We start from the raw sequence: 13886 nt of genomic DNA on the forward strand, positions 1-13886 counted from the left end.
TCCTAAGACCTGAAGTGAAGCAGAATGAGTGAGGTCATGCATATTTCAAAGCCTTAAAAAAACAGTTCCTTGCCTGGTCTGAACATTCACCAAGTTCTCTGCGTGAGGTTGGGCCTACCCTCTACAGCAGTGGTTCTCAACTCCCCAACGTCTTGACCCTTTAGTGTAGTTCCTCATGTTGTAGCGACCTCGAACATAAAATTATTTTTTGCTAGTTCAAAACTATGATTTTGCTACTGTTATGAATTGTAATGTAAATATCCGATATGCAGGATACCTGACATGTGACTGCTATGAAAGGATCCCCAAAGGACTCCTGACCGACCCACAGATTGAGAACCATTTGCTCTCCTGCTTTCTCATGGCTGCTGTATGATACTAACAGGACTTTCCAGCCAGTTTTCTCGATTATAGAAAACCATACCTTTCTATGGTTACCACACAGAGATGTCTAGGACGAAGCTGATTTGATTATGATGCCTACTTTTGGTTTATTCATGAGTTTAGCTTGCAATCATTTCACTGAGAATCTCTGAATCTATTTTCATCAAAGATATTGGCCTGTAGTAACTCAAGAGTTTTCAAAATAAGTCACGTGGGTACCTACTACTAAGGAGCCTTCCTAAAATACACCTAAATACATACATAAAAAAAAAAAAAAAGTGTGTAGCTGGGGCTGGCCTTGAACTAGTGATCTTCCTGTCTCTACCTCCTTCAGCAAATCCTACTGGCATGTGCCACCACAACTGTCAGAGGGGAGGTAAGGGAGATGGGGGAGGGGGAGGTGTGTTGTGGGGACTGGAAGGAGTGGAGCTAGGGGAAGCTACAGTTGGGATATATCATATGAGAGAAGAATAGATACTTTTTAAATTAAGAGTTAAACATGGTTATCCTGTAATGGAGCAGTAATGCTCCTCCTAACAACACATACTAACAAATCAAATGCCTGCTTTCAGAACTGGGTTACTTATTCTGTAGTTCTTGGCCAGTGAGGTCCCAAAGGCTTCGAAATTCCATTTAGCCCTCCTAATTATTGCTGAAGACACACCACACTTGATTCTTAGACCATGGTACTCAACTGGAAGCTTCATCCCCACCACATTGCATAGTGCTGGAAGATTCTTTCTCCCGCCTCCTCGAGACAGGGTTTCCTATGTAGCTCTGGCTATCCTGGAACTCCGCTGTAGACCAAAGTGACCCCGAACTCAAGAAGTCTGCCTGCCTCTGCCTCCCAAGTGCTGGAATGAAAGGCATGCACCTTCACTGCCTGGCTTGCTAGAAGATTCTAAGCCAACTACCAGATGAGAAAGTAAGTGTTCATGATACCCAGCTCTGAGGCCTGTGAGAGGCCTGCCCTGGTAAGAGAAGATGCGCCTATTGGTTCAATAGCTGCACGAACGTCAAAAGAACCAGCCAGTTTTTGATTGGATTTAAGGCCCACTCCACAAGAAGAAATCCATACCTGGCACCTTTATTGGGCCAAGAACCTGTGGCTAGACAGGTCATAGGCTCTGGAGGAAAACCTATATTCTGCTAAATTGATTTCATATGAGGCCAACTCCTAATGCCTTCTCATTATACCCATAGATTAATGAGTTTCTCAACCCTCATAAGGGAAGCTTCTGCTTGCAGTAATAATGATCAACCAACAGAGCCAGGACTGGCCAGGGCGCTAACAATAAGGGACTGAAGAATGTTCAGCCCTGAAGGAATTGTACATACTGAAGTTCCTCTCCAAAGGCTTGGGGATTCCTGTGAAGAAAAGATTTGTGAGCCAAAGGTGGTAGAGGACTATAAGGAACTGTTGTCTGACACAGGAAGTCACTTGCACACATGAACTCACAGTTGGGACAGCGTGCACACTACTTGTGCAGGCCCAAGGCAGACCGAATCTCAGCCTGGAAAGGGGAGGTGGGGGCGAAGTTGTACTCCCTAGCCAAGAGCTTGGAAAAGAAATTAGATCAATTTCCTTCAAAGGGTGTGGCCCCTGGCAAGTTGGTTACACTCCAGTGGAAAAACCACACGTCCAAAAATATTTGGACAGAACAAATTAACCTTGTTGGGGGGCGCGTATGAAGAGGAGGGGCATATCTACGGAAAATTGAGGGGGTGCATGTAATATAATTAAACTTTATTAGACAGAATTGTAAAGGAACTAATGTTTTTAAAGTTTAAGCTGAATTGTTTCGGCTGCACGACTTCTAGAGACCATTTCCTCACTTTCTGGAGCTCTTTAGAGGGTGCTGGTTCCTTTTTGTCAACAACACAACCTGGAGTCACTGACAGAGAGAACCGCAGTTGAGGAATGACCTTCCTCAGGCCGGCCTGTGAGCACATGTGTAGGACTTCCTCTTGATTACAGATAATTGGTGTGACAAGGCCCAGCTCACTGCTGGAGGTGCCACTCCTGGGCATGCGGTACTGAGTTTTATAATCAAGTAACAGAAGCAAGCCTTCGTCCGTGGACTATGCCTTGGTTCCTGGCTCAACCTTCTGGCCCGGCTTTCTTTGATGATAGATTGTGATATGGAAGTGTAAGCCAAATAAACCTTTTCTTGCCCTAAGTTGTTTTTAGCTGATGTTTGTTACAGCATAGAGACAAAACTAAAACAGAGGTTGGTACAAGGCACTGCAATGCAACAGTGATTAGGAGCTCTTCCTGCTCCTCCAGAGGACGCCAGTTGTCATCACACACACACACACACACACACACACACACACACACACACACAGTGATAGCTCACAACACCAGCTCCTGGGGATCTCTTGTGGCACCTGTGGGCACCCGCACATGTGTGACATATACTCACACAGACACAACACAAGGAAACACAAATTGTTTTTTTTTTTAAAGAAGAAGCTTAATGTGTTTAATTTCAAATAAAGGGCAAAGTTAAATAAGCATTTATTTCTCTTTCCTTCCAGACTTTGGATACAATAGCTGCTCCAAGCTCTTTGATTTCCTCCCCATGATAGGTTGCACCTTTGAACTATGAGGCCAAGTTGCATTCTCCTTTAAGTTGCTTCTGTTGGGCAATCAAAGCAACAGGAAAATAAACTAAGATAAGCTATGATATTTTGGATTTAATTTTATTTTAATTGAAATAAAATTAGGTCACTTTCTCATTCCTTCCTTCCCTCCCTCCAATCTCTTCCATGCATTCATTACTTCTCTTGGTTCTTGGCCTCTTTCTCATATACATATATATGTATATATATGTGTGTGTGTGTGTTTACATATGTATAAATATATATATATGTGTGTGTGTATGTGTTATACTACACACACACACACACACACACACACACACACACACACGCCCTGCTCAGTCTATTTAGTATTATTTATTTGCATATGATTTCAGGGCTGACTACTTGGTATTGGGGTACTGAATAAGCAATTAGGGGTGCATCCCCAAGGAAAACTCCCAGGCAGCAATCCTCAGTTGCCTGTCCTTCTTTGTCTGTGGGTGGATCCTCGTAAGATTTCATCTTTCCCTGGTCACAGATTCATTGGCATTACACTTCTTCAGGTTTTCTTCAGGCAGCCGCATTGTTGAGATGCCATGATTGAAACAGCCCTGGCATTTTTAGGAGAAACAAGCTCACAGCAGGATTTTTGACTCTCTTACATCTGTCTGCCCCCTCTCCTTGATGATCCCGAGCCTTAGCTGCATGAGTTTGTATTACAGATGTATCAGCTGGGAAGCCAGGAAGGCTTCTCCTTTGCATCTGGACCTGTTGTGGATTTCTGCAATGGTCTCCAACCGTTGCAAAGACAAGTTTCTTTGGCAAGAGGTAAGAGCTATACTTCTATCTTATATCTGTTGATGTAAGGATGAGTATTTAGAATGCGGTTAGAAATTATGTTGGTTTAGTAAAGTGGCAGTAATAGGTTCTCCTCTATGATCTATGACTCTACTAACTCTAGGCAGATGGCTAGGTTTACAGTACCAATCATGATTTCCCTCCTGTGGATTAGGCCTTAAATTTAATTAAACAACTGTTGGTTATCACCAACATACAAGTGCCCCTTAGGGTTCTTGTGCCATGGTGACTGTCACTGTGGCTCATAGATGTTATAGATTATTAGCTGTTTCCCTCCCTTGGAAACTTGAATAGAAGCTTCAGGTAGTATTAAAAACTAACCCTCAGATAGGAACATTTCAAAGCAGATCCAGCTTACATTTTCCATATCTTATTTCCAAAGTTCATGGTGTCTTCAGCGATCAGATTTACCTTCAACCCATGGGAGCCAGCCAAGGACAGTAGCAGTAAGCTATATATTTAAAGAACAAAACATTTTCAAAACTAAGTTTTATCTTCACTATTCTTATTTTAAAAATCTGAAGTTTATCCTAAATTTATTAATTATTTTTTAAAAATGCAACAGTGCCCGCACCTTTCCCCCCTTTTTGTCACAGTTCTTTGTGAAGAAATATCTTCTGGCTACTTAGCAGTGATGGTTTGTGCATGAAGGAAGCATCTTGCTAAACAAGAAACAACAGCTTTCTTATGAAAACCAACTTCAGGCTGGAGAGGTGGCTCAGTGGTTAAGAGCGCTGGCTGCTCTTCCAGAGGTCCTGAGTTCAATTCCCAGCAGCCACACGGTGGCTCACAACCATCTATAGGGGGATCCGATGCCTTCTCCTAGCCTACGGATGAATGTCCAGCAGCGCACTCATACATTAAATAAATAAAAATTTTAAAAAAGAAAGAAAGAAAAGCAGCTTCATGCTGTCCACTTCCTGGCACAGCATTTCCAACCACTCTGAGCTGCTGAATTGTTTAGAAGTCTTGCTGTGCTTGTTGTGTGTCTTGAGTTCTCATTTCAGTGAGAGTGTCGTTTTGGAGACCTGATGTTGTAAACTTTCATTTTGTAAGAACTTCCACATAGTTCTTCTGTGGAATAGCGCTAACTATTGCTATCTCTTTTATACATTTAGGCTTTTAAGATGCAAAGCTTAGGAAAACTGTTTACCCAGAAGGTGTCCTGTAAAACAGAATCGATGAGGATACTAAACTAACATCTCCAAGTTTTATGTTTGTGTCTTCTAAATTGTATTATGATTGTTCTCTTTAGCAAAGAAAATTAGACAGACCCTAAAACTGGGTGCCTAAATCACTCCTCCTAATCTAATACTTAAGGGGTTTTACAGCCAGAATACAGCAAACACAGAGGCGAATGCCAGCAGCAAACCACTGAACTGAGAATAGGAAGGAATCAGAGAAAGAACTGGAAGAGCTTGAAGGGGCTCAAGACCCCATATGTACAACAATGTCAAGCAACCAGAGCTTCCAGGGACTAAGCCACTACCTAAAGACTATACATGGACTGACCCTGGACTCTGACCCCATAGGTAGCAATGAATATCCTAGTAAGAGCACCAGTGGAAGGGGAAGCCCTGGGTCCTGCTAAGACTGAACCCCCAGTGGACTAGACTATGGGGGGAGGGCGGCAATGGGGGGAGAATGGGGAGGGGAACACCCAAATAGAAGGGGAGGGGGAAGGGCTAGGGGGATGTTGTCCCAGAAACCGGGAAGGAGAATAACAATCAAAATGTAAATAAGAAATACTCAAGTTAATAAAGATGGGAAAAAAAAACCTGCAGTAAATAGCTATATATTAGCAAGTAGCTATATTGTATATAAAAAAAATACTTAAGGGGTTTTGAACATTGGTGAGCCTTTAAAGAAATACTTCATTATCAAATTAGTTCCACTCTTGTTTATTTCACAAAGCTTTGTAGCTATTGTCAGCATTCTGCAAAAGTGTTTGCTTTTGTAATTGTTGTTTTTATAAAGCTTTATATTAAATCACTGTCTGTTAACATTCCATAGAAGTATAACTTCTGACAGAGGAACCTGTGATGGTAGGAAAGCACTCACAGTCTAAGCAGAATGGACTCCAGGCCTGCCACTCCTTCTGTATCTTAGTTGATTTAGACCGGTCATAAAAACTTTATTAGCACTAATCCTTTAATACTGGTCAGTGACACCCACCTGCACCCCCAAGTGAGATCAAATCATACCTACTAGGAAAAATCTTATCCTGGGGACAAGGGATAACAGACTGCCAGATGGTTAGTCTCCAACGTCTTCAGAGGACGTTGTTCAGAACCCAGGGGGATGTATCATGTGAAATGAAGTTGTATTTGGCATGGTAGCACTTGCTTGTTCCCAGCACTTGAGAAGCTGAAGGAGGGGAACTGGAAGAGTCCAGCATAGGCTTTATGGTAGCACCCAGTCGCAAATCAACAAGATGTATTTGCTTACGCCTGTCCTTCCAAGAGTGACTGAAAACCAAGTAACTTGTATTCAATTCATAGCATTTGCTTCAGACACAAACATTGTGGTGGTTTGACAGATAATGGCCTTCATAGACTCCTATATTTGAATTCTTTGTCCCCAGTTGGTGAAATTGTTTGGAAAGGATTAGGAGGTGTGGTCCTGTTGGAGGGTCCTGGGTGAGGCTTTGAGATTTCAAAAGTCCTGGTCATTCCCAGTTAACTTTCTCTGCCTCCTGCTTGTGAATAAAGATGTAGGCTTCAGTTGCTGCTCCAGAACCATGTCTGCTGCTATGCTCCCTACCAGGATGCTCATGGACTCACCCTCTGAAACTATAGCCCTCCCCCACAATCAACTCTTCCTCCATGAATTGGCCATGGCGTCTGATCATGGCAGTACAAAGCCAAGGCAAGCATAGTCCAGCTCAACACTAAGATGTTTCAACAAAGATTGTAGAGAGGCAGCTGGACTGAGAGGGAAGAGGGTATTCTGAAGAGACATGGGTGAGTCTTCCACTTAGCTCTCAGACTGCTGAAAACAGTGAAACACAAGGAATTAGAATTTCTCTAGCAATATCATGGTAGGAGACAGAAAACGGTGCTACTTAGAGGTCAAACTTGTTTCCTGGAAGGAAATTTCACACAGGTATTGTCAGAGCACATTGCAGGACGGCTGGATAATGGCTGGATAATGGCTGGATAATGGCTGGATGGCTGGATCATACCATCAAGTGACCAGGACTTCTTCATTATGTGTTTCTCACCTTGTAGTTCAACCTTATCTGAGTTTGGACCCCATGGATGGACTTGGGGTTGGGCGAAGACTTTGTACCTCTTTGCAATGTGGTCACATTGAATAAACCTCTCTTATTTGTTTCAGGGCTTTGTTGTTGTTTTGGTTTGGTTTTGTATTATTACTTGTTTCATTGGCTAATTAAGGCTGGGTGGTCAAACTGGATCAATCTGGCATGTCATGGCCCACGCTCTGACCCTTAGTAACTCAGAATAAAGTAACAGAATTCAACCGAATCAAAAGAAGCCTGAGCTCCAGAATCAACTCATTACCACCCACCCAAGCTGGCAATGCCAGATGATTGGATGCAAGGGGTCCATAGTTACCGGATCTATGGTGCCTCTTCTGGTGAGAAGTGGGTTGTTTCTGGGTCAGGGGTAGGGAGCAGGGATGTTGGGCACCATAATCAATAATGGCAGCACAGCTCTCATCTCAAAGGGGATAAGAGATAGTTTGTTCTAGAGCCAGTGTGACTGACCGTGACCCATAAATACAGACTACAAATACCATACTGCAAAATAGTGACTGCTTAATGAAGTCTTCACTGTAATTGATCAAGGAGCTTATAATTCAGTACACTTTTCAGATGTATTGCTGGGAGTGTTGGGAACGGATATTATCAGTGCCACACAAAATAGCAGGGAAAGTCTCAGCAAGGCAATTTATTTTTTACAAAAAGGATACACACCCAAAACCAGGCTAAGAAGCACTTGGAGGGCAGGAAGTTCACCTAGCTTTTGTTCTAAGGCAGATGGTGACTATGTCTTTTCTCTATTGGCTGGGGTTCACTCATGACTGGTCAAAGGAAATGAAGGGAAAGGGAACACAGAAATCAGCCTTTCCAGGTCATCATAAGAGGGGGACTTTGCACAAACAAAAAGTTCACCTGATATGAGAGATTTAAATTTTGTATAACAATTATAGAAGGTGGGGGGAGATTAAATGATTAACCTAAAAGGTCTACAAAGTGGGGCAGATTTATGGAATATTGGCCCTTTTCTGACTACCAGTCTCTGCGGCAAAATGGTTGCAAGTCCTTCTTCCCAAGGCAGGCACCTCATCTGGCTCAGAGCCAATGCCTTTTCTCCTCCCGGATGCATGGTTGATTCTAGCTTCTTAGGGTCCCATTGTTTCAAATCTCACAGCAAAGGGAGGGACACAAGTGTCTCTTTACAATATCCTCATTCCTGCCAGGAAGTTGTTTACAAATTTTCTTCTTGTCTTTTTGGGGTTTAGTAGCTCATTTCTTTTTGTGTTTTGAATAATATTCTTTAGCAGGGGGTTGATAAGAATTCCTGGGAAAGATGCTGCCTGCACAGATCAACCAAGAGAAAAACCACTAAGGAGATTTTGGAAAGTTGCTTGGAGGCTAATTGCAATTTCTTTGGGGCCATTTCTGTCCCTTTAAAGATCCATTCCCTGCCCAGCTCTGTATCAGAGCTAACATTCTGACAATGAAAAGCCATTGGAATATATTAACAGAACCCCGTTCCCCACCAAAGGAAGAGCTAAGAACACTGCCAGTAACTCATGAGACCAATAGTGGAGGTTCTTCTGCCTGTTGTAAATGTCCACTCAATATTTCCACCGATGTGGAAATACTTTTATTTTATAATTTATTATTATTATTATTATTATTAATACTATTTTTATTTTTAAGGCTTTTTATTTTAATGATTGTTGCAACCCCAAGGCTCCCATGCACCCATACGAGGGGGACTTTATTTCTCTTTCTCCTTGGACAGTGTCTTGCGTGTTTCCTTGTGAGCCTCAGCCTAGTCACCCAGGAGCTGCTTGCTGGCCTTGTCTGACTTCAGCTTGTTTTTTAATACATTCTGTTAGATTTCTGAGGCCTCGTAAAAAGACAAAAGGCAGAAGGAGTCTGACCTTCAAAGGAAGGGACTGATTATAAGCGCGCACAGCAAAGAGCAGCCTCTCTCCTGAAGGACGGGGAGTGGTCTGCTAGGGGAAAAGGTGGCCCTTTATAGGGGTGGGGGAGGAGCTTAGGAATGAGGAAACTGTTGTAGCACACGGCACATGGCACACGCTTCTCTCCTGAAGTCTCTTGTTCCTAAGTTGTTTGCTCAAGATGAGACGGGATATCCTAACAGACTTTCCTTTCTATGATGACCTACAAGGTGACCTTGTAGGAATCCTGTTGAACAGGCAAGGAACTGCACCACATTCCCTCCACCTTCGGGGTCAGGCTGAGACTAGTGTGGCAGGCAGTCTTCCTAGATTCAGTGTCACCGTGAGACCCAGCTTGGGTTCCAAATCTTTTTCAACCAAGAAAAAGATTTTTTCACCTTCTCGGGCATTTGAACATGGGCCATCCCCTCCTGCTTCTGTATACCCATATGCCTGCCCTTCCATGGAGCTAAGGCGTTTCTCTAGCATCTATCCCAAGAATGGATGGTCATAGGCTTCCAGACTCCATCTTTGATCAGCTTCCGGATCGGATGGCAGCTGCTGCTGGTGATTTCACTGATCTCATTGGGATTCAATTAGCAACCAGGCCTTCATTTTGCCACAGTGGAGAAGGCCTGGGGATGCGCTAGGGGGAAGCTGCAGCAGTGTGATTGTTTAAACGCCTTGATTTATAGCTTGCTTTGTTCTGTTACTGTAAAGCCTCCATGAAACAATTTCCACATTGGAACACAGAACTTGGGGTGACCTGGGTTTCTTGGGCCACGGCCATTCAAATTTGGCTCTAGAATAAACTATCTCTTATGCCCTCTGAAGAGAGAGCTGTGTGATTTTCATCAGGGAGGTTTACGATATTTATTGATATATTTAAGGTATATCATGAACTTAGGGTGACATGCAGGCTAGGGAACTTGTTCTATCCCCGAATTATTTTCCCATCCTCAATATTACAGCTGATATGTGAAAAAGCAGAGAATTTTCATGCTCTGTGGCTCCTCTGGCCAAGATTTCAAGGAAGATGCATTACTCAGGTCTCATAAGTAGACCTTATGAATGTTTTGTTGCTGCTGCTGCTGCTGCTGTTACTACATTCATTTGCTATGTATGTTTTAATCTAAGAAGACAGCCACATGAATCACAGTCTGACCCCAAAGATGAAGGGGATTTGGTAGACCACTCACCTGTTAAACAGGATTCCCACAGAGGCACAAAGAACCTTGCTGGGTCAACATCCTGTGCGGTGGCATCAGGTCAGAAGACAACTCACAGGACTCAGTTGTCCCCTTTCCCTGTGCAGAGCCTTAAAATCAACAGGCTTGGCCCAAAATGTCTACTCACTGAGCTAGGTAAGGCATTTGAAGGATATAAACACAATCAATGCATTACATGCTTAGAATGGAAAATACAATTAATGATGACTAAGTAGGTACCACCATCACCATCACCCATCACCACCATCACCATCACCCATCACCATCACCACCACCACCCATCACCATCACCATCACCCATCACCATCACCACCACCACCATCATCACCACCACCACCATCACCATCACCATCACCACCACCACCACCATCACCATCACCATCACCATCACCACCACCATCATCACCATCACCACCACCATCATCATCATCATCACTATCACCATCAACATCATCACGACTGAAATGATGGAGATTTCAAAACCAATCCTAGGGGTTCAAATGGAAGCTTTTAGGTTTAAGTAGATAAGTTTGAAGGCTGAAAACACAGGAAGTTAAGCCAAGACTGCTCTGCCTTCTACCTTAGGAAACTGTTGTGTCTTCATGGAGATTCTGTGAAGGGCAAAAGCAAAGCTGGCATTTTATCTGAGGTGAGACTGCTTACTAGTAATTTATCAAGTATTTCTAGTGGCTAGAAAATCGTTTCATGGTGTTTCTATAGTGACAGGACAAAGCAGGCTTAAAATCAAGGCATTACAAAAAAAAAAAAAAAAAGCATTGATTCTTCTGTTGCTGTAGCTGCACCCTTGAGTGCTCCCAGGCTTCCGGTGTTCTTCCTGACTTATCATCTGAATAGATCCTCACGTTACAGGCACACAGAGCCTCTACTAAAACTCATCTGGGCCAACGCAGCAGGCAAAAGCCAATACCTCTGAGTGTCCCTTTCACTTGGGTCACACTACTCTTTGACATTTTATTAGGCACAATAATTATTAAAACCCTGGAGATCTAATCTAAAACCCTGACTTGTTCCTCTTTTAAGGTTGAAGACACAGAATCATCCTGCTAAACCAGCCATTACCAGGAGCACCAATATCTCACAGGCAGGGTCTAACACAGTCAAGATGAGAGCAACACTCTAAGTCGGAGGGGCTATGCTCTAGAACAGAAGTCTCCATTGCATACAAACAGCTTTGTATACAAAGGTGGCAGAGGACTCATCTGCAGAATCAGAGTTGGGACCAGACCTGGCTATCATGCAGGGTTCTGACACGTGTTCGTCTTCAAGTTAAACCTGAAGCTCACACCAGTGGCTTGAAGATGAAACTGATGGGGGCTGTTCTTCCCAATGTGTTTTGGTTAAATCGCCTCTCTCTGGGTTTTGCCTTTCTAATCATTGCTGGTCTCTCTAACTGTTCTGGAATGAGTGAGTGAGTGTGGCCAGTCAGAGTTCCTGGAGACTGGACATTTTACCATAAAAATCCTGTTTATACAAATACACTGGATTAATATCTAGGAGCAATTTGGATGGCCCAGCATCCGTGCCAGAGAGGAATGATTTCCAAAGGGACTCAAAGGGGAAGGAAAGGCCAATGGTGCTTTCAATGGAGGCAAAAACGCAGGGCAGAACTGCTGCCTGGCTTAGTCCTAGGCCTTCCTTGCTGCTCTGGTTTACAGACTGTTTATACCTGGAGCCAGTCTAAGTGAGAATGGAGCTGGCAAGTGTGTGGATCAGATAATGCTGCTCTCCAGACAGGCAAGAGTCCTGGTGAGCAATGTGGACAGCAGTACAGTTAAGCATCACCTTGTCCCAAGCCTCTACCTTAGCTTCTAAGAGCTGCATTCAACCTGGCTACTCAAAATAACTGCCAGGCGCCATCCTGCCTTACCAGGTTTTCCCCACAGTCCTGCCAGATGGCAGCTTTCTGGCTGGTGGGAAGGCAGAGGAGAAGGAAGGGGATGAGGTCGTTAGTGAGCAGCAACTGTTTGCCAACCCTTTCCATTCCCTGCAGTCACCTTAGGTAGATGTCTGATCCTGTTTGGGGGAGCAATGCAGGCAAGACTAGGTGACTGATAACAAGCAGCTTCAAGGAGGCAGAGGGAGGATGCGATTGGGGCTCAAAGGGCACACTCTTCATCACAGTACTAGCATGACATTATGGACTGACTGCCTGGTACTGGGAGGAAGAACACATCTTCTGTGACTTGTCAGCCACAAAAGCAATTAGAGTTCAGAGAACACCCAGGCCATCTTTCTTGACTTTAGGTGAATGCCTTAATTTTCAGATTTAAGAGAATTGTTGTATATGTCTTCTGCCAGCTACAGAAAGGGTTGGAGGAGGGGCAGTGAGGTGCCTCTGTGTCTGAAGCATTTGCCACACAAGCCTGACAACAAGCTTCCCTGGTGGAAGAAGAGAACAGACTAAAAATCTCCCAAAAGTTGTCCTCTGACCTTCACACACTCCATGAAACACACATGCACACACACACGCACACACACACACAGGCACACGCACACACACGCGCGCGCGCACACACACACGCACACACACATGCACACACACACGCACACACACACGCACACGCACACACACACACACACACACTGTAATAAGAAGATGTTTTAAAGAAGGAGTTGGAGATCACAGACATCTAATTAGAAGTTTTTTCTCATGAGTGATCCTTATTTATGTATCTATTCCTTGTTCTGCATCCCTATCTCCTTCCAAGTTACCCTCACACATCCCAGCTACACAGAAATCCACCATCAGGAGTTTTGTTATCTCGTACACAGGGGGGAACAGGGCTAAGGTGAGTATTTTATTGTTCAGATAATCAGGGTACTCGCTCAAGTCTGCTAGTCTCAGCACACGCCTTTGTGTTTCTAGTGTCTCTGAGCAAGATTGAGATATGAAGGGTTCATAATCACCAATCATATTTGAGCCAGTTAATCATTCAAAGGTTTCTTTGGAGTTTGTTTTGATTACTCTCAAGTGGCCAAAGTAACCCTCTGTAGAAATGAATGCCTTTAAAAAATAGAGCTACCTATCTATGCAAACACACACACACACACACACACACACACACACACACACCCTTCCTCACTAGCAATATAACTATCATTTAGTTTTTATATAAAAAAGAATTTTAAGTTTTAGGACTCACTAGCTACAACTGCATCACTGTTTCAAAAAACTGCTTTTCAGGACAATTCCACGATAGAATCCAGCCCCACACAGCAGAGTTCCCTAGTGCATGGCCTTCCAGGGCAGAGACAACGGGGATAAGAAGGAAGAAGCACTTTCTAGCCACCAGATATGCTCTGACCTGACCTAGCATGAGGGCACACATGTCTGTGTGTGAGCTGCCCTTTGACTGGGCCTAGCTCTCCCAGTCTGCTTCAGGGAGTTCTCAAAGACAGAGATGTACATTGTAAGAAAGAAAGCTCGATCACATGGACAAATGGGACCTCATAAAACTGCAAAGCTTCTGTAAGGCAAAGGACACTGTCATTAGGACAGAATGGCAACCAACAGATTGGGAAAAGATCTTTACCAACCCTACAACTGATAGAGGGCTAATATTCAAAATATACAAGGAACTCAAGAAGTTAGACTCCAGACAGCCAAATAACCCTATTAAAAATGGGGTACAGAGCTAAACAAAGAAT

This window comes from Rattus norvegicus, chromosome 2, assembly GCF_036323735.1.
Source record: "Rattus norvegicus strain BN/NHsdMcwi chromosome 2, GRCr8, whole genome shotgun sequence".
NCBI classification, from domain to species: Eukaryota; Metazoa; Chordata; class Mammalia; order Rodentia; family Muridae; genus Rattus; species Rattus norvegicus.